Below are 17,737 nucleotides of genomic sequence, written 5' to 3'. Positions count from 1 at the left end.
GCTGACCCCTTTTGAAGGGGGGACAAAGAAATCCCTGGCCTGCCCACCACATGCCTTGCGTTCTCCTTCAACGGCCACTTCCCTTCACACCCCGCACTGATGACTTTCACCTCCAGAGAGACAATTACCTCGCAAGGACACGCTCGCCCTAGCCAAAGCTTCTCCCTGGCCTTCCGCCCCCGGGCCCAGCTTCGGGGCCTGCACGTGGGGGCACGTTTCAGAGCGGCAAAGGGAAATAGGCTGGCCAGGGGCATGAGCAGTGATTTCCCAAACCCCCCCACAGTTTTGTGAACTAGTTACATGCCAAACCTGGTGGCTGAACTTCGCGACTTTGTCCTCACCCACAACTATTTCACATTCAGGGACAATATATATCTTCAAGTCAGCGGCACTGCCATGGGTACCCACATGGCCCCACAGTATGCCAACATTTTTATGGCTGACTTAAAACAACGCTTCCTTAGCTCTCGTCTCCTAATGCCCCTACTGTACTTGCACTACACTGAAGACATCTTCATCATCTGGACTCATGGAAAAGAAGCCCTTGAGGAATTCCACCATGATTTTAACAATTTCCATCCCACCATCAACCTCAGTCTAGATCAATTCACTCAAGTGGTCCATTTCCTTGACAGTACTGTGCTGGTAAGCGATGGTCACATAAACACAACCCTATACCGGAAACCCACTGACCGCTATACTTACCTACATGCCTCCAGCTTCCATCCAGGACACACCACATGATCCATTGTCTATAGCCAAGCTCTAAGATACAACCGTATTTGCTCCAATCCCTCAGACAGAGATAAACACCTACAAGATCTCTATCAAGCATTCTTTAAACTACAATACCCACCTGTTGAAGTGAAAAAACAGGTTGACAGAGCCAGAAGAGTACCCAGAAGTCACCTACTACAAGACAGGCCCAACATAGAAAGTAACAGAACACCACTGGCCTTTATGTTCATCCCCCAATTAAAACCTCTCTAGCGAATCATCAAAGATCTACAATCTATCCTGAAAAATGATCCCTCACTCTCCCAGATCTTGGGAGACAGGCCAGTCCTTGCTTACAGACAACCCCCAAACCTGAAGCAAATCCTCACCAGCAACCACAGAACAACAACACTAACCCAGGAATCTATCCTTGCAACAAAGCCCGATGCCAACTCTGTCCACATATCTATTCAAGTGACACCATAATACGACCTAATCACATCAGCCATGCCATCAGGGGCTCGTTCACCTCCACGTCTACCAATGTGATATATGACATTATGTGCCAGCAATGCCCCTCTGCCATGTACATTGGCCAAACCAGACAGTCTCTGTGCAAAAGAATAAATGGGATGCAAATCAGACGTCAAGAATTATAACATTCAAACACCAGTAGGAGAACACTTCAACCTCTGGCCGTTCAGTAACAGATTTAAAGGTGGCAATTTTGCAACAGAAAGCTTCAAAAACAGACTCCAACGAGAAACTGCTGAACTTGAATTAATATGCAAACTAGATACAATCAATTTAGGCTTAAATAGAGACTGGGAATGGCTGAGCCATTACACACATTGAATGTATTTCCCCATGTTAAGTATCCTCACACCTTCTTGTCAAACTATCTTAAATGGGTCATCTTGATTATCACTACAAAAGTTTTTTTTCTCCTGCTGAGAATAGCTCATCTTAATTAATTAGCCTCTTAGAGTTGGTTGGGCAACTCCCACCTTTTCATGTTCTCTGTGTGTATGTGTGTGTGCATATATATATATCCTCACTATATGTTCTGTAGCACCCCTCTCCACCTGATTACCTCCTTTAATAGCAATCCGCTTACATGTTCTGATGGACAGGTCTGTGTTCTTTTGGATCCCGCCACCCACTCAGTAGGGTGAATCTTTTTTCTTTTTTTCGTTATGAAATTAGTTGGCGGTGCCTCCACCCCCCTCGCTCCTTCCTGGCAGGGTCACCAGGGCAGCTTGGGCAGAAAATCCTAACTACAGAGGAATCCCCACTTATTTGCCAGATAGTTGGAGACTTCCAAGAGATAACACAAACACATAAAAATATATTCAACACAACAATTATATTAAACAGGCAACAAATACAACATAATAGGGGAAACACTATGTTTAGGGTCACCGGTGCCCACACTTAAAATACCCGTGTCTGGATGTAACAAATGTAAAACTAGTGTCCTGTTGGTACGCGTACCTTGCTGGGGCCCTTGATGACCTATACAATTCTCTGCAGAGGTGTAGCCGTGTGGCTGACTGGGTTCAGTACAACCCAAAAGACCCACAAGTGGGAGCAGGTGGTGAATCCCTCCACAGGTGTAATAAGCGGTAGATTATAAAATCCTCAAACCCTCACTCCCTGGCTTGAGGACACAGTTCAGGGAGTAGAGGGTCCCCAAAACAAATTCCCTGACTAACTAACTAAAGACAAGGCACTCACGAACTCCACAAATGATCTTCAGGGTTGAGGATGACGCTGGACGATTCCAGGGGCTGCTGTCCGTTGGCAGGGATCCTCCTCAGGCAGGAATCAGCCCTGGACTAGCAGCGCTGACCATGTGGGGACTGATCTCACCAGGGGAGCTGGAGGCGAACCCAGCCTGGCTGGGGAAATTTCTCAGCAAACGTAACAATTGGGAATCATCCGTGAGGAAGGAAAACCCACCTGGGGAATCTGGTGTCAGGTCCCTAGAGGCCAGTTCTCGGGGGAACCCTGCTTGCAGGTCTGGGACTCACCAGCTCCCCACACAGCCAGTTTGGCCTTTTTCGTGGCTCGCCCCAGCCTCCCTCAAAATGGCTCCTCCCTCTCCTCAACTCCCTGGGAGGGGCATCTCCACTCCCTATTGGTTGCTGGGCAGACTCTGAGTTTGCCTTGGCTCCTCCTCCCTGAGCTGCCAGCAGACAGAGCTCCAGGAATCTATGTAATCTCTTTGGGGGTTACAGTTCCATTGTATGCATCCGATGAAGCCATTTATCAACATTGAATTTCATCTGCCATTTTGTTGCCCAATCACCCAGCTTTGTGAGATCCCTTTGTAACTCTTCGCAGTCTGCCTGGGACTTAACTAACTATCTTGAACAGTTTTGTATCATCTGCAAATTTTGTCACCTCACTGTTTACCCATTTTTCCAGATCATTTATGAGTATGTTGAACAGTAATGGTCCCAGTACTGACCCCTCTGGGATACCACTATTTATCTCTCTCCATTCTGAAAACTGATAATTTATTCCTACCCTTTGTTTCCAAGATTTTAACCAGTTACTGATCCATGAGAGGACTTCCCTCTTATCACATGATGGCTTACTTTTCAAAAGTCAATTTAAATTAAATACATTTTTTTAAAATTATATATATTTTTAGAAATCTAGACCTGATATGTGTAACTTGCATTATCCTTATGTTAAATTTGCATTATCCTAACAAAACATTTACTTTATTCACATCTCTTTTATATATCTCATTGGCCCTGACACACCCCCTGTAAATTCAAACACCCCCCTAATTTCAATTCCTGGGGAAACTACTGAACCCTGGCCACTGGGTGCCTCTAAGAGGCGATACTTTCCCCACTCACACACACTGAGTGTAGAAAAGAAACTTTAAGAAAAAGGAGGAAAATCACCTTGTATTAACTTGGGAAAACACCACAATGAGGGTTCATAACAACACTATGAGCAAAACACCCCCCCACAGTGCGCTGGGCAGTGGCCTTTTGCCTCGGGTTCCTAAATCCAGACACCAGAAGCTCTTTGGATGTGCCCCTCCCTTCACTGCACCTCACCCACAGCTGCTGCCCTGGGTCAGTGAAAACCCAGAGTTCACCTCTCACCTCCTGTGGGGAAAGCCCCTTTCTCCCTCCGCTGGCTGGCCACATTGCCGGTCACTTACCATTCCCCCCTGTCACTGCTCTGCTGGCCACCCTCTCTGCTCTGGGATGTCTTGTCGTCCCACCAGGAGCGGGGCAGGCTCCCAAAAGGAGTGGCCACCAGAGCCCGAACAGTAGCCCCACCCCTGCCACTCGAGGCCACGCCCCTGCCCCACCCCTTCTCCCCAAGACCCCACTCCTACACTGCCTCATCCCCCCAGACCCCACTTCCTGCTCACTGCTCTCCGTCCCCTCCCCCCCCCCCACTCGCCCTTACGGTCATTACAAAGTGGCAAGGCAGAGCCCTCCCATTTTTAAAAGTCCTGGGGTGTTGTTCCCCCCTGTTCAGGCACCCCTGGGGCCCTGCACTTCACACAGCTCTCCCTGATTTCAGCTGTTAGTGAGGGAGCCTCACTGCTAGCGCAGACTGGGCAGTTCACTGCATGAGAGACACTGTCCCAAAGCAGGACTAATGCTTAGAGCTGGTTATCAGTGATTTCTGATCTAAACTAGGATTTTAGTTTAGAACTAAACTAAACTAAACTGGAACCCTTAAGAAGAATCCACCCCACCAAGTACCAACACTTGCTGCTATCCACTCTCAGCTCAGTTTTGGGGTCACTCCTTGCCTTTATCAGTCTAAGGGTCTCGGAGAATCATAATTAACAGGTGCTCCAATGGCACAATTGGTTAGCGCACAGTACTTATAGAGCAGTGCTGAGAGGAGCTATGCTGAGGTGGTGAGTTCAAACCTCACCTGGAGCACTGGTTTTCATTAGCCAAATGGCATCACCCCCTCATTTGGCCCTGTGGAATGTCGAATTCCAACCAGGGGACCTTGAGGCAGGGGAGGAGTCAAAAATGCCCCCTTCAATTATTACCTCCTGGCAGAGCGACGTCTCTCAGGGTGTGACCCCCCCCCCCAAACCCATATGGTTAAGGTGACCTAAGCCCTAGTTAGATTAGTGCTAAAGAAAAGGAAGAATTATTCTGTCCATGTAGCTATTACAGGGATGGGAAAACCCCTCCAGTCACTGTTTACTCCAAAGTGCTATAGCAGTGCCACAGCAGCATTTTAAGTGTAGACAGAGTGAAACTAGATCTGGCTCCAGTTCACACTGTGGATGCTCAGGTACTAAGACTACAATAACAACAGTGCAGTGCCTGCGTAGTTGGCAGGATTTGAACCTGCACAGGGTGACCAGAATGGATTTCTAGTCCACCACCTTAACCACTCGGCCTCAACTACTTGACATACACCCACTTTACTACATGACGATTCTGTTCTCACTGAATTGTCACTTCAAATTGTTTGCTCAGACCAGCTTCCTCAGCACACTCATGGCTGCATTAGTGTAAGTGTGTCCTGGGCTCAACAGCGAGAATTCCTGCCCATTTCCCTTCCGGTTGGAGAATGATCAGAGTGTGTTTGTGTGAACGACATTGCTGTAGATTGTTGTTCATTCCCCACTCTGACAATTCAGACAGTCCCTTTCCTAGTCAAATCTCCAGCACATCGTTTCAATAGCAGGCGGCAGGATTTCTCTGGGGCACTGAGGGCTGGTGCATGAACTCAGCCTTGCATTCCACCCTTGATGTTTCATGGACTAACAACAGCAGCAGAAAGAAAGAGCCGAGCCAATATCTCCCTGGCAGGGATGCAGGTGCCATGACCCCTCTGTCTGACCATCTCCATTGCAGGAGAGAAGGGTTCACTGGAATCGAATGCCCTGGCTCAGACAAGAGACACAGGAAGATTTTGCTGTTCATGGATCTGTGCAAAGGAAATTGTGTCTCTGTGTGAAACTGAGGAGGGAAATGAAACGTTCACATGGTGGCCCAACGCCCTAAGGAATGTGGGTGAAGGACTCAGGCTGAGAAATTATTTAACAGGGGTTTGTATCAATGTATTGCCCTGATTAAAATCTATGGCTAAAAGGCAGTCATTGTTGTTAGTACTTGTACCTGTGTAGGGACACTCCAGTGGGTATCAAGTCCATTGCCTTCACCAGGGGCAGTCGATTATTTTATCAAGGTACAAATTTCTTGGTCAAGGCCTAGACTCCAGAGAAAACAATACACTGCTGATAAGAAGAAGTACATCAAAAGATTTTGCAGCCACCATGGGCATAACTATGATGTGTCGTGTTTCACTCTTTATACCTTGCGCCACCTCCTTTCCCTTTAGCCTTGTAGTTGACCAAGGGCAAAGCTAAACATCTCCTCAGATACCAGGGAGTGTTTATGTCCATTCCTGCGAGCTACACAGGGGTTTGATGTTGCTGCTTTCAATCCTCTGGCTCTGCCGGGATAAGGAACAATTCAGGCTGACACTGAACTGAAGGAGGAAGATCAGTTTTTGACAGGGAGAGGGACGCCTCCTCTTAAAGGTGTTTGTCTGGCTGGCAGCCCTGGTTCCCAGGTCTCGCCCGTGGGGCTCCAGCAGTTTTAGGACTGGGTCACTCCCTTGGCCCCACCTGCCACCCCCAGGCGCTCCCCCCAGGGGCCCCAGCAGTGCAGCGGAGCTGAGCAGCATCTGCCTGCTTGCTCCAGTGGCTGCCGGCCCCTCCCAGAGTCTGCACGCCCTCCTTCCCCACCCCACAGCCCCCAAACTCCCTCCCACAGCCTGCACCCCCTCCACACATGCCTGCCCCCAACTCCCTCCCACAGCCTGCACCCCCTCCCTCCACACACCCCCTCCCGCCTGCCCCCAATTTCCCTCCCAGAGCCTGCACCCCCACCCTTCCTCCTGTTCTCCCTAACCCCCGCCCTAGCCCAGAGCCTGCACCCAGCACCCAAACTCCCAGAGCCATAACAAGGAATTTTTGTGCCCGAGGCAAGGGCCGGCTCCAGGCTCTTTGGCGGCAGGTTCCTGAGTCCCTGTCGGAGGGAAGGACCCACTGCCGCCCAATTGCTGCCGCCACTTCATTCATCCTTCGGCGGCAGGGCCGGCTCCAAACCCCAGCGCGCCAAGCGTGCGCTTGGGGCGGCATTTTGCTGGCAGGGCTGCAGCCGGCTCTGGCGGACCTTCCGCAGTCATGCCTGCAGGAGGTCCACCGGAGCCGCGGGACCAGCTGACCTCCCACAGGCATGACTGCGGAGGGTCCGCTGGTCCCGTGGCTCCACTCGACCCCCCGCAGGCATGACTGCAGACGGATCGCTGGTCCTGCGGCTCGAGTGGACCTCCCACAGGCATGACTGCGGATGCTCCACCGGAGCCGCGGACCAGCGAACCCTCCGCAGCTGCGGGAGGTCCACTGGAGCCGCGGGACCAGCGGACTCTCCGCAGTCATGCGTGAGGGAGGTCCGCTGGTCCCACGGCTCCGGTGCACCTCCCGCAGGCATGACTGCTTGGGGCTGCCAAATTCCTAGAGCCGCCCCTGTTCGATGGCAATTCGGCAGCGGATCCCTGAGTCCCTCTCAGAGAGAAGGACCCACTGCTGAATTGCGGCCGAAGAAGCAGCAGTGGTAGAGCTGCCGCCGAAGCGCCGCTGATCGTGGTAGAGCTGCGCCCCTCCACTTTGCGCGCCCGAGGCAAGTGCCTCACTCGCCTCGCCCTTGTTACAGCGCTGCAAACTCCATCCCAGAGCCTGCACCCCAGAACCCCTCCCCCACCCAAACTCCCTCCCAGAGACCAGCCTCTCACCCCTTCTGCACCCAAACTCCCCCCAGAGCCTGCACCCCAATCCCCAGCCCCAGCCCAGGGCCTGCACCCTAGACCTCCTCCCCCCACCCAAACTCCCTCCCAGAGACCAGCCTCTCACCCCTTCTGCACCCAAACTCCCCCCAGAGCCTGCACCCCTCCTGCACCCCGATCCCCAGCCCCAGCCCAGGGCCTGCACCCTAGACCTCCTGCCCCCACCCAAACTCCCTCCCAGAGCCTTAGGCAGGTGGGGGGTGGAGTTTTGGGGGGCGGGTTCTGGGCGGTATGAGTGACATTATTGGCCCACTGGGAGGACTGGAGGACTGGCACTGGCCCTAAGGTAAATTGAGGTTGAGACCCTGCTTTAAGGGATTGGAGCAATGCTGGAGAGACTGACAGGCAGGGAGCTGGGGAGCTGTGTGTGCCCCAAGGAGAGTTGTTGTTGTGCTCTGGTGACACAGAGTGAGGGTGGGGAGTTTGTAAGCTGTGGTGTTTGTATAGAGAGAAAGTTTACTAATTCCCAGGGTAAAAACTGTTCCTGCTCTGGGCTATACATGACACTCCTTGTTGAGAGTATAGATCAGTGGTTGAATGTTTCCTTGCAGGGTAATGGGTTCCTAGTTCCAATCCAAGTGATTCCCTTTAAAACCTTTTTCGAATGAAAATCGATTTCCAGACCCATCTCCAGTATGTTCAGGAGTTCGCTGAATGGGGACAGGGGGTTTGAAATGAAATTAAACACTCAGCATTTTCCTGTGCAAATGAATAAAGACCTAGCAGAGCTGTCCAGCAGCTGAAATCAGTTCCAGTCCTCGACGTCTCTAAGAGGGACACTCGGTAGCTGAGGCATGTGGGACACCTCTGTGGTGAGGACAGGTGAAAAAATGCTGGATTCAATGAAAGCTGAGCCCATAGGAGGGGAAGGTGAACGGCAGCACCACACAGGGTCATAACATTCAGACACGGAGCTTCACTGTCACTACCCCTGTGTTTTCCATTATTTCTATCCTAAGGAACATTAACAAATTAACAAATTCTCACTTGTTCCCTACCAGTTGGTGACCATTTCCCCAGGAGCCTGTCAGTCTCAGGGTCCTGATTTCCCATTGACCCTTCCCCCTTCTATTGGGACTGGGAACTAGCCAACCAACCCCCCCACTAAGTTTTAGTAAGGGGCCAACTGTCCCTTACACAAGCCAGCCCCGTGAGGGTCACTGATGGCCAGAGAAAGCACCCTGAGCTGGTCCCATGGTGTAACGGGCAGCCCTCAGGACTCTGAATCCTGCAATCTGAGTTCAAATCTCAGTGGGACCTTGTGGTAAAGCCCTGGAGCTCACAGTGCTCAACTTCCTTGTCTCCAGCTGTGCAAGAGCCAATCTTTCCCCTCCTGTTGGGTGACTTGCCCACTGGAGCCAGGTCTTGGGTGGTGAATGGCCAAAATTGGTTGGGGCTCTAGAACTTGTTACCCTGATGCCTGTGGTTTGACCAGGTGGTTGGGATTCTTGCTGCTTCACATGAGGCCCACAAGCTTGGCCGTTTTGTTTGCAGCCACATGTTGCCTCTTGACCACATGGCATTTAAAGGAAGGAGGGTCAGGGCTAGGCAGGAGGGAGGCAGAGTCCCAGGCTGGAGCCCAACACACCTCTCCTCCTCTGGGCACCTGGAGCAGAGGCGGCTGGTGCTGACAGCTCCAAGGGAAGGTTTAAAAGCTACAGAGCAACCGAGGTCAGGGCCAGAGGAGGGGAGGACCATGCCTATGCATGGACAGCAGACGGCCACAAAGACATCCAGCCAGCCTGCTCCCTGGCATGGCAAACACCCACTGAAGACGTGCTTAATCCACTGGCTGATCAGGAGGAAAACCTGTCAAAATTTGTGTGTGAGGAGAACCCGCTTGGCTCGGAAGGGGCGTGGAAAAAGAGCGAGTGAAAAAAATAACTTGTGAGAGAGCAAGTGAAAAGAACATGAAAAGCAGAGAAAGAAATAAAGGGAGAGAAAAAACATTAGAAAAAGAAGGAAAGAAAGCAAGAGCGTGGAAGGTAGAGGGGAAAAAAGAAAGCAAGAACACACAAGCTAGAGAAGGAAAGGAATGAAAAAGAACGAATGAACCACAAGCGCTAGTTGAAGCTGGAATGGGAGAGTCAGAGAAAGGACAGACTGACCCGTTAAGCAAGGTTGCACCCCAGATTCTCCATGTTGGGGGAACAGGCCCCCCATTTCCATCCTGGCCCTGCTTGGGAGGACCATCCATAGGTGCCTATTGGCACCCCCATGCTCCGTGGAGGGGGCAAGCCCCCCCATACCCTCCCCTCGGGACACGGGCTCTCCCCAATGTCCCTTCCTGCACGCTCCTGGGAATGGGGGGGGGAAGGTGCGGGGAAGGCGTGCGCTGAGCAGTACCGTGGGTGTCTCTCTCTGGGGCGAAGGAAGAGGATATTTTTTGTACCAGAAGGAAAGAGCAGGGGGCGGGGGGGTTTGTGGAGCTGGGACGCACACCAGAGAGAGGAACTGAACATAGCCCAGCATGTGCCCAGTGCCAGTTGGAGCCGAGATGCCCACACCTGGAGGACCATCTCCAGAACCTACCTTGATGGTGCCGTCCATCATCGCTCCCACATGGAGCTTCCCGCCTAGACCTCCCTGGACGAGGTGAGGTGGTGCATTGGCAAAGGGGGCGGTTTGAGCAGGGTTCTGTGTGTGTGTGTGTATCTAATTTTGGGAAGTGAAGTCACAAACTGCTGGGGCTGGTTTCCTGTTGGTGTGACCGATTTTTGCAAAGCTTCCCCCCCCCCAATCTTCTTTTGGCACTAGGGCTTTCTGCGCTGCCGTTGACAAGGCAGAATCAAGGCCGCCGTTGTGCCAGGGGCTGCACAGACACAGAGACAGTCCCTGCCCCAGCTGAGATCAGACCCCATTGGGCCAGGCACCACTCAGACAAAGCAAGATACAGGCCATGCCCCAGAGAGTTTACAGGCTCCATATCCAAAAAGTGGGAGGAGAAACAGACCCAGTGTCACACAGCAGCACTGAGAATAAAACCCAGGAGTCCTGGCTCCTCCTGCTCTAACCACTAGACCCCACTCTGCTCCCAGAATTGGGGACAGAACCCAGGAGTCCTGGCTCCCCAAAAGGGCGGGAGTGGGGTCTAGTGGTTAGAGGAAAGGAAGATGGGTGTCAGGACTCCTAGGTTCCATTCCCAGCGCTGGGGTTAGAGTGGAGTCTTGTACCTTAGCACAGGTGGGGCTGGGAGCCAGGACTCCTGGGTTCTTCCCGCCCCCCCCCAACCATCTTGCACAGCAGGAGGGAGCTGGGCAGGAAGTGGTGATGGGGTGAAAATTACCAAGAAATGCAAATCCTGGAAGGAGCCTGTGCCAGGAACCGGGTGGTACAGAAACCATGGCCTCATCCCCACCTCTACCCCCCCCCCTTGGCTGGCACTGGATCATACCCCCTGTGCCCCCACAATCCACCCCCTGTGAGCCCTGGGGGGCAGGGAATAGCCATGGTGCTGGGCCCCCCATCCAACTGAAGTATTCAGTGTCACAGTGACCCAAGGTGTGTGCACAGAATGGGGCTGGAGTGTGTGTGGGTGGATGGATGGATGGATTTCTGCATGTGTTTGTGTATGTGTGGTTTTCTGTAAGGGTTTTGGGGGGAGGTGTTATTACAGCTGTGGGGGTTGTGTTTGTGGCGGTGCAAGTGTGTGTGTTCATGTGGCTCGATTTGTGCATGTGTTTGCATCTGTTAGCAGTTGTGTCGATGTTGGCTGGATTTGTGCGGGTGTTTGTGTATGTTTGCAAGTGTGTGTGTGTGTGTGTGTGTGTGTGTCTGTGTGTGCTCTGCTGCCCTCTTTCGGCGCAACAACTGTTTCTCTGTATGTCACAGCCCCCATACCGTCGACCCCAGTGGTGATTTCCCCATGTTACAAGGGCTGGCTGGCCTGACCCTTCTCCCCTCTGCGGAGTGTGGCGGGGGCTGCAGCTCACCCCCTGTGGGGCAGGAGGGCCAAGGTGCAGGGCACTGGGCTCCGATGCACCTGGAGAGCAGCTCCGGTGGGGTGGGGCAGGGCAGGGCGTGTGGTGTCCGTTCTGTGTTGCCTGGTGCTGGGCCATTGCACAATCCCCAGCCACGCCGCACAGCGCGCCCCGAGAGGGGGCAGGGGGCCAAGCAGACGATCCAGCACGAGGGGGAGAGGATGTGTGGTTGGGGGAGGAAAAGCCTTGGGCTGCACTGGGGGAATGCAGAGCAGGGGTGACACCCCAGAAACCTGCAGCAAAGGGATGGGCTGGTGGGGTGGGTGGATAGAAGAGGCTGCGAGCCTAAAATCTAAAAGGGGAGTGTGGGGTCTAGTGGTCAGAGCGGGGGAGGGGGTGGGATTCGTGGTCAGAATTCCTGGTTTCTATCTCCAGCCCTGGGAGGGGAGTGGGGTCCAGTGGTTACAGTGTGTGTCAGGGGGAGAGCCAGGACTCCTGGGTTCTCTCTCTGGCTCTGACTCTCTCTTGTGCAATCCCTCGGCAGTTACCCAACTCACCAGCGTGTGTGAGTGGGGGGCTGGGGCTGGGTTGTGACACGGCCCAGTGTCCCATACTGCCCCTTTGTTACCCAACCCAGGGCAGGGTGGGGGATGGCCTGGGAGACCCGCTAAGAAAGGCGCTTGTGGTGGGTTTGTGTGTGGGTCACGCAGCCCCCTGCTGGATAGACCCCTCTAGGTCAGAACCAGTCTCAGCCCGGGTCAGACCCTGGGAGCCCAGCCTCCTCTGTCGCCACGGCCATGTCTATTGGTCTCCTGGAAAGGTCCATTCTCATTGGTAGCTGTCCAATGGCAGTGAGTTCCACAGGCCTCGGCACAGGCTGTGTGGGGCAGGAGGTCCTTGTGTTGGGAGCAGTGGGAGTGAACTGTGTGCGGTTGTGTCTCTGAGCACAATTGTAAATATTCTGGTGTGTGTGTGATTGTGAGTGTGGCTGGGGGTGTGATTGTTTCTCTCTTTGGGGGTTGGGCTAGAATGCCCCGCTGGGTGTGTTGTGTGTGAGTGTTCTTCGGATTGTGTGAGTGCCTTTGTGCGTCAATATGTGTGTGTGTCACTTGCTGCAGGATACAAAATTCTGCAAAGCCACCACACACACACAGAGCAGGGCTCAGCCCCACCAGCAGGGGGCAGCAGGGACACACACGTCTCTCCTGGGCCAGCTTGGACAATTTCCCATCACAACCCGGCACAGTGCTGGTGCCCCCACACGTGGGTGGGCAGTGACTGGGCGGAGTGGGGGGCAGATGTGCTGGATTCAGAAGGAAGCACTTTGGGAACATCAGTCAAGGCCCTTAGCTGAGCTGGGACACAGACCCAGTGACCCCTGCACCAGCCTGGGAAGGGAGTGGGGTCTAGTGGTCAGAGTAGGGAGGCGGCTGGGCACCCGGACCCCTCGGTTCTTTCTATCCCTGGCCCAGGGAGTGGAGGGGGTCTAGAGCAGGGGGAGTGGAAGCCAGGACTCCTGGGTTCTATAGGGGAGACTGTTTTTTCCTGTGCTTCCCTCCCTAGAGATCCCAGCCCAGCCCCCTAGTGGAGAGTGAGTGGGAGCGGGGGAAGTTGCTCTCCCACTTCAGAAACATGATTCAAACCCCGCCCATTAGCTGTGACATCACAGAATCTGCCCCTCCCCCCAGGCAGACAGCAGAAGCCCCGCCCACCAGAGAAGGGAAGAGTCTAGTTGCACCCACAAGACACCCTCTCATGGGTGCAAAGAAACCTCACAGCCACCCCGCCCCCTGCTAGGACAGGATCTGCTGCTCCCACCGCTTTTCTTATCACCATGAGCTGCTCCCGGCCAGGCATCACACCCCATTCACACGCCTTTGGTCAATATGTAGCTCAGTGGCAATCACTGCCCCGAAGTGACTCCAGTGCAGGCACCCACAGCACGAACTCCTCACACCGGATTCTGTCCACACGCAGAGAATTCTCTCCACCGGGCTCCTTCGGTTCCTCTCTCTGCTCTCCGTCCTGCTGCCAGATACTGCTCATCTGCATAACCCCGCCCATGGACATGCGACACTTTCTGTGATTTTGGTCTCCAGTGAATGAGTTGCCTGCAGAGAGTGAACACGTCACCATACGTCACAGCCCCAGCGCACGTCACAGCCGCCGGGCGGGGATTGTCTGTGAGCCCCGCGCTGGGGGCGGGGCTTCAGGGAGAGACCCAGCCCCATAGACAGACTGGGGTAGGGAGATATTGGGGGAAGGGATGAGGGGATGGGGAGATGCGGGGAGAGGGAGAGACCCAGACCCATAGGTGCAGGAGATATTGGGGTCAGGAGGAGAGGGGGTTGGCAGAGACCCAGCCTGGGGTGCAGGGGAAATGGGGTGGGGTGGAGGGAGCTGGGGGAGAGAAGAAACATGTGGGGTGGGGGGGTGAAATGTTGGTTCAGGGAATCAGAGTCACTCCCAGGACATCATGTGCAGGGGGAGCACAGGGGCAGGGAGAGAGACCCAGCTCCGCAGAGCCCCAGAGGGATATTGGGGGCAGGGGAGGGGATGGAGGGAGGAGAGACCCAGCCCAATAGACCCCGAGAGGCAGGAAATGAGGGGGGAGGGAGGGATCCAGCCCTATAGACCTGTAGGGGCAGGGAGATATTGGGGGCGAGGGGAGAAGGGGGGTTGGCAGAGATCCAGCCCGGGGTGCAGGGAAATGAGATGGTTTGGAAGGAACTAGGGAAGAGAAGAGACACATGGCAGGACAGGGAAACTGACTCACTCCGAATACATGCGGAGCAGGGCAGGGCGGAGGCAGATCATGCTGGTCCCAGGGTAATTTCGGGGGGTTCTGATTCCCCACTCAGCCGGGGGGGGGGACTCCCCTCTGGGCTGAGGAGCCCTGGGGTGGGGCGGGTGCAGGGGCTGGGTGTGTGTGTCAGGCTGGGGGAGCTGCCTGGGCAGAGGGGCTGGAACCAGGGGCGGCTCCAGGCACCAGCACACCAAGCGCGTGGTTGGGGGGGGCAAGCTGCAGGGGGCTCTGCTGGTCACCGCGAGGGCAGCAGGCACCCCTGCCCCTCCCCCACTCTACCCCCCCCCTCGCCCCACTCCCCTCCCAGAGCTGGGGGAGAACCCAGGAGTCCTGGCTCCCAGCCCTGCCCCTCCCCCACTCTACCCCCCTCGCCCGACTCCCCTCCCAGAGCTGGGGGAGAACCCAGGAGTCCTGGCTCCCAGCCCCGCACCTCCCCCACTCTACCCCCCTCGCCCGACTCCCCTCCCAGAGCTGGGGGAGAACCCAGGAGTCCTGGCCCCCTGTATTTCCATATGGCTCCATCCAAAAGCTGCCCCTCCGCCCCCGCCCCAGTGGGGAGAGACGAGGCCAAGGGAGAAGCAGGCGGGGCGGGGGACACTGGGGCACGGCACTGCCGGGGGGGGGGCAGGGCCGGGCCGAGACCCCCGGGACACGCGAGTTCGCATCAGGAGCCGGAGTGGGGCGGGGCCAGAGCTCTCGGGGGGGGGGGGGGGGGGGGGGGGGGGGCGGGGATGAGGAGTTGCATTGGGGGCGGGAGGTGTCATATTGACCCAGGGACCCGCCCTTACCTGGGCTGGCGAGGAGGAGGAGCCCCGGGGCAGGCTGGGAGTTGTAGTTGCTGGCTCATCTCAGAGCGGAAGTGACGAGCCGGTTGCTCAGGCAACGCGCCCCCTCCCGGTGCACTCTGGGAAGCGTAGTTCTCTCTCTCTCTCTCTCTCACACACGCGGCCTCTATTGGAGGAGGGGCTGTAACTCGTCACTTCGCCGCGCCCCTCCCCGCTCCCTGATTGGCAGAGAGAGCGCGGGACAGAGACTCGGCGCGTGGCGGGAGGCCCCGGTTCCCTTGCCCCGAGGCTTCGCTGCCCCCCCCCCGGGCTCGCGCTGCGGCCGTTGGGATTCGAATCCCACGTGGGATCTGGGGGGGGGCACAGGGCAGAGGCAGCGCGGAGTGAAAGGGCTTCACCCCCCCCCAGCTGGGCCTGGGGGGCAGCAGCGGGGGGGGGAGGCTGAGCTGCCTGGGAGCAGCCCCACAAGTGGCATCCTGGGGCCGTGGGGCCCCTCAGCCCCCCCAACCTGCCCCCGCAGTGTCCCCCCCCACTGTGACCCTCCCGCCAGCACCGCCCCCGGCGTCCCCTCTGCCCGGCCTTTCCCTTCGCCCCCCCCGCCCACCTCCCCCTCATCCTCAGCGCCCCGCCCCGACCTCCTCCTCTCGCCCCACCCAGGGGCGGCTCTAGGCACCAGCAAAACAAGCTGCTGCCTAGGGCGGCAAAATATAGGGAGCGGCAAAAGGCTGCAGCCGGGCAGGGCCGCGCTACCGGCTCCGCTTGGGGGAGAGGGGAGGCCCCTTACCGGTAGCGCGGCCCCGCCTGGCTGTAGAAGACAGGCTGCTCCTCCTCCGCTCCTTCCCCGGGTCCTAAACAGCCCGGCAGCAGCTTGGCTGGGGGGGGCGGGGCTGAGCTCCGCCCCGCTCAGAGCCGCGTGGTGAGGGGGCGGGGCTGCAAGCTCCGGGCCGAGCGGAGGCAGCTGAGCTGAGCCTGGAGCTTGCGGCCTCGCCCCCTCCTCACGCGGCTCTGAGCGGGGAAGAGCTCAGCCCCCTCCGGAGCCATGCGGCTGCCGCGCGGTGAGCCGGGGGTGAGCAGCCGGGGCCAGGGGTGGGGTGGCTAAGGGGCAGGGAATCCCGGGGGCAGGGAGGGGGCACAGGTTCTGGGGGGGGGGGCGGTCAGGGGCCAGGGAAGGGGGGTTGGATTGGGGGGGTCTCAGGGAGGTGTTTGTCAGGCACCCCTTGACCTCATTACCCCCCAGGCCCAGCCCTGACCCCCAGCTCCAAGCCCAGCCCCTCTGAGGTGGGCACCCCCCCGGCCCCATCCCCCTCACAGCCCTGACCCCCAGCTCCGAGCCCAGTCCCTAGGACCTGGGCACCCCCCCGGCCCCATCCCCCTCACAGCCCTGACCCCCAGCTCCGAGCCCAACCCCTCTGAGCTGGGCACCCCCCCGGCCCCATCCCCCTCACAGCCCTGACCCCCAGCTCCGAGCCCAGCCCCTCTGATCCAGACACCCCCCTCACCCCATTCCCCCCACAGCCCTGACCCCCAGCTCCGAGCCCAGCCCTTCTGATCCGGACTCCTCCCTGACCCCATTCCCCCCACAGCCCTGACCCCCAGCTCTGAGCCCAGCCCCTCTGAGCTGGGCACCCCCGACCCCATCCCCCACTGCCCTGACCCCCAGTTCTGAGCCCAGTCCCTCTGAGCTGGGCACCCCCCTGACCCCATTACCCTCACAGCCCTGACCCCCAGCTCCGAGCCCAGCCCCTAGGACCTGGGCACCCCCCCGGCCCCATCCCCCTCACAGCCCTGACCCCCAGCTCCGAGCCCAGCCCCTCTGATCCGGACACCCCCCTGACCCCATTCCCCCCACAGCCCTGACCCCCAGCTCTGAGCCCAGCTCCTCTGATCTGGACACCCCCCTGACCCCATTCCCCCGACAGCCCTGACCCCCAGCTCTGAGCCCAGCCCTTCTGATCCGGACTCCTTCCTGACCCCATTCCCCCCACAGCCCTGACCCCCAGCTCTGAGCCCAGCCCCTCTGATCCTGACACCCCCCTGACCCCATTCCCCCCACAGCCCTGACCCCCAGCTCCGAGCCCAGCCCCTCTGATCCGGACACCCCCTGCCCCCCTTTCCCCCACAGCCCTGACCCCCAGCTCCTCTGATCCGGACACCCCCCTGACCCCAGTCCCCCCACAGCCCTGACCCCCAGCTCTGAGCCCAGCCCTTCTGATCCGGACTCCTCCCTGACCCCATTCCCCCCACAGCCCTGACCCCCAGCTCTGAGCCCAGCTCCTCTGATCCGGACTCCTCCCTGACCCCATTCCCCCCACAGCCCTGACCCCCAGCTCTGAGCCCAGCCCCTCTGAGCTGGGCACCCCCGACACCATCCCCCACTGCCCTGACCCCCAGCTCTGAGCCCAGTCCCTCTGAGCTGGGCACCCCCCTGACCCCATTACCCCCACAGCCCTGACCCCCAGCTCCGAGCCCAGCTGCTCTGAGGTGGGCACCCCCTGACACTATCTCCCTCACCCCAGACCCCCAGCTCCGAGCCCAGCCCCTCTGAGCTGGGCACCCCCCCGGCCCCATCCCCCTCACAGCCCTGACCCCCAGCTCCGAGCCCAGCCCCTCTGATCCAGACACCCCCCTCACCCCATTCCCCCCACAGC

At 57.3% G+C, this 17,737-nt stretch overlaps 1 non-coding gene across 1 annotated transcript; it reads left to right on the top strand.

Moving 5' to 3' along the window:
• The first annotated feature begins 4,552 nt into the window (after nt 1–4,552).
• Nucleotides 4,553–4,646, top strand: TRNAI-UAU. The gene is made up of 2 exons: nt 4,553–4,590; nt 4,611–4,646. It is a non-coding gene; the product is annotated as a tRNA-Ile (tRNA).
• The last annotated feature ends 13,091 nt before the right edge of the window (nt 4,647–17,737 follow it).

The sequence above is a fragment of the Mauremys mutica genome, chromosome 22 (genome assembly GCF_020497125.1).
Source record: "Mauremys mutica isolate MM-2020 ecotype Southern chromosome 22, ASM2049712v1, whole genome shotgun sequence".
NCBI classification, from domain to species: domain Eukaryota; kingdom Metazoa; phylum Chordata; order Testudines; family Geoemydidae; genus Mauremys; species Mauremys mutica.
Note: the sequence above shows the minus strand (reverse complement) of the source record. Positions and strands in the feature narration are given on the sequence as shown.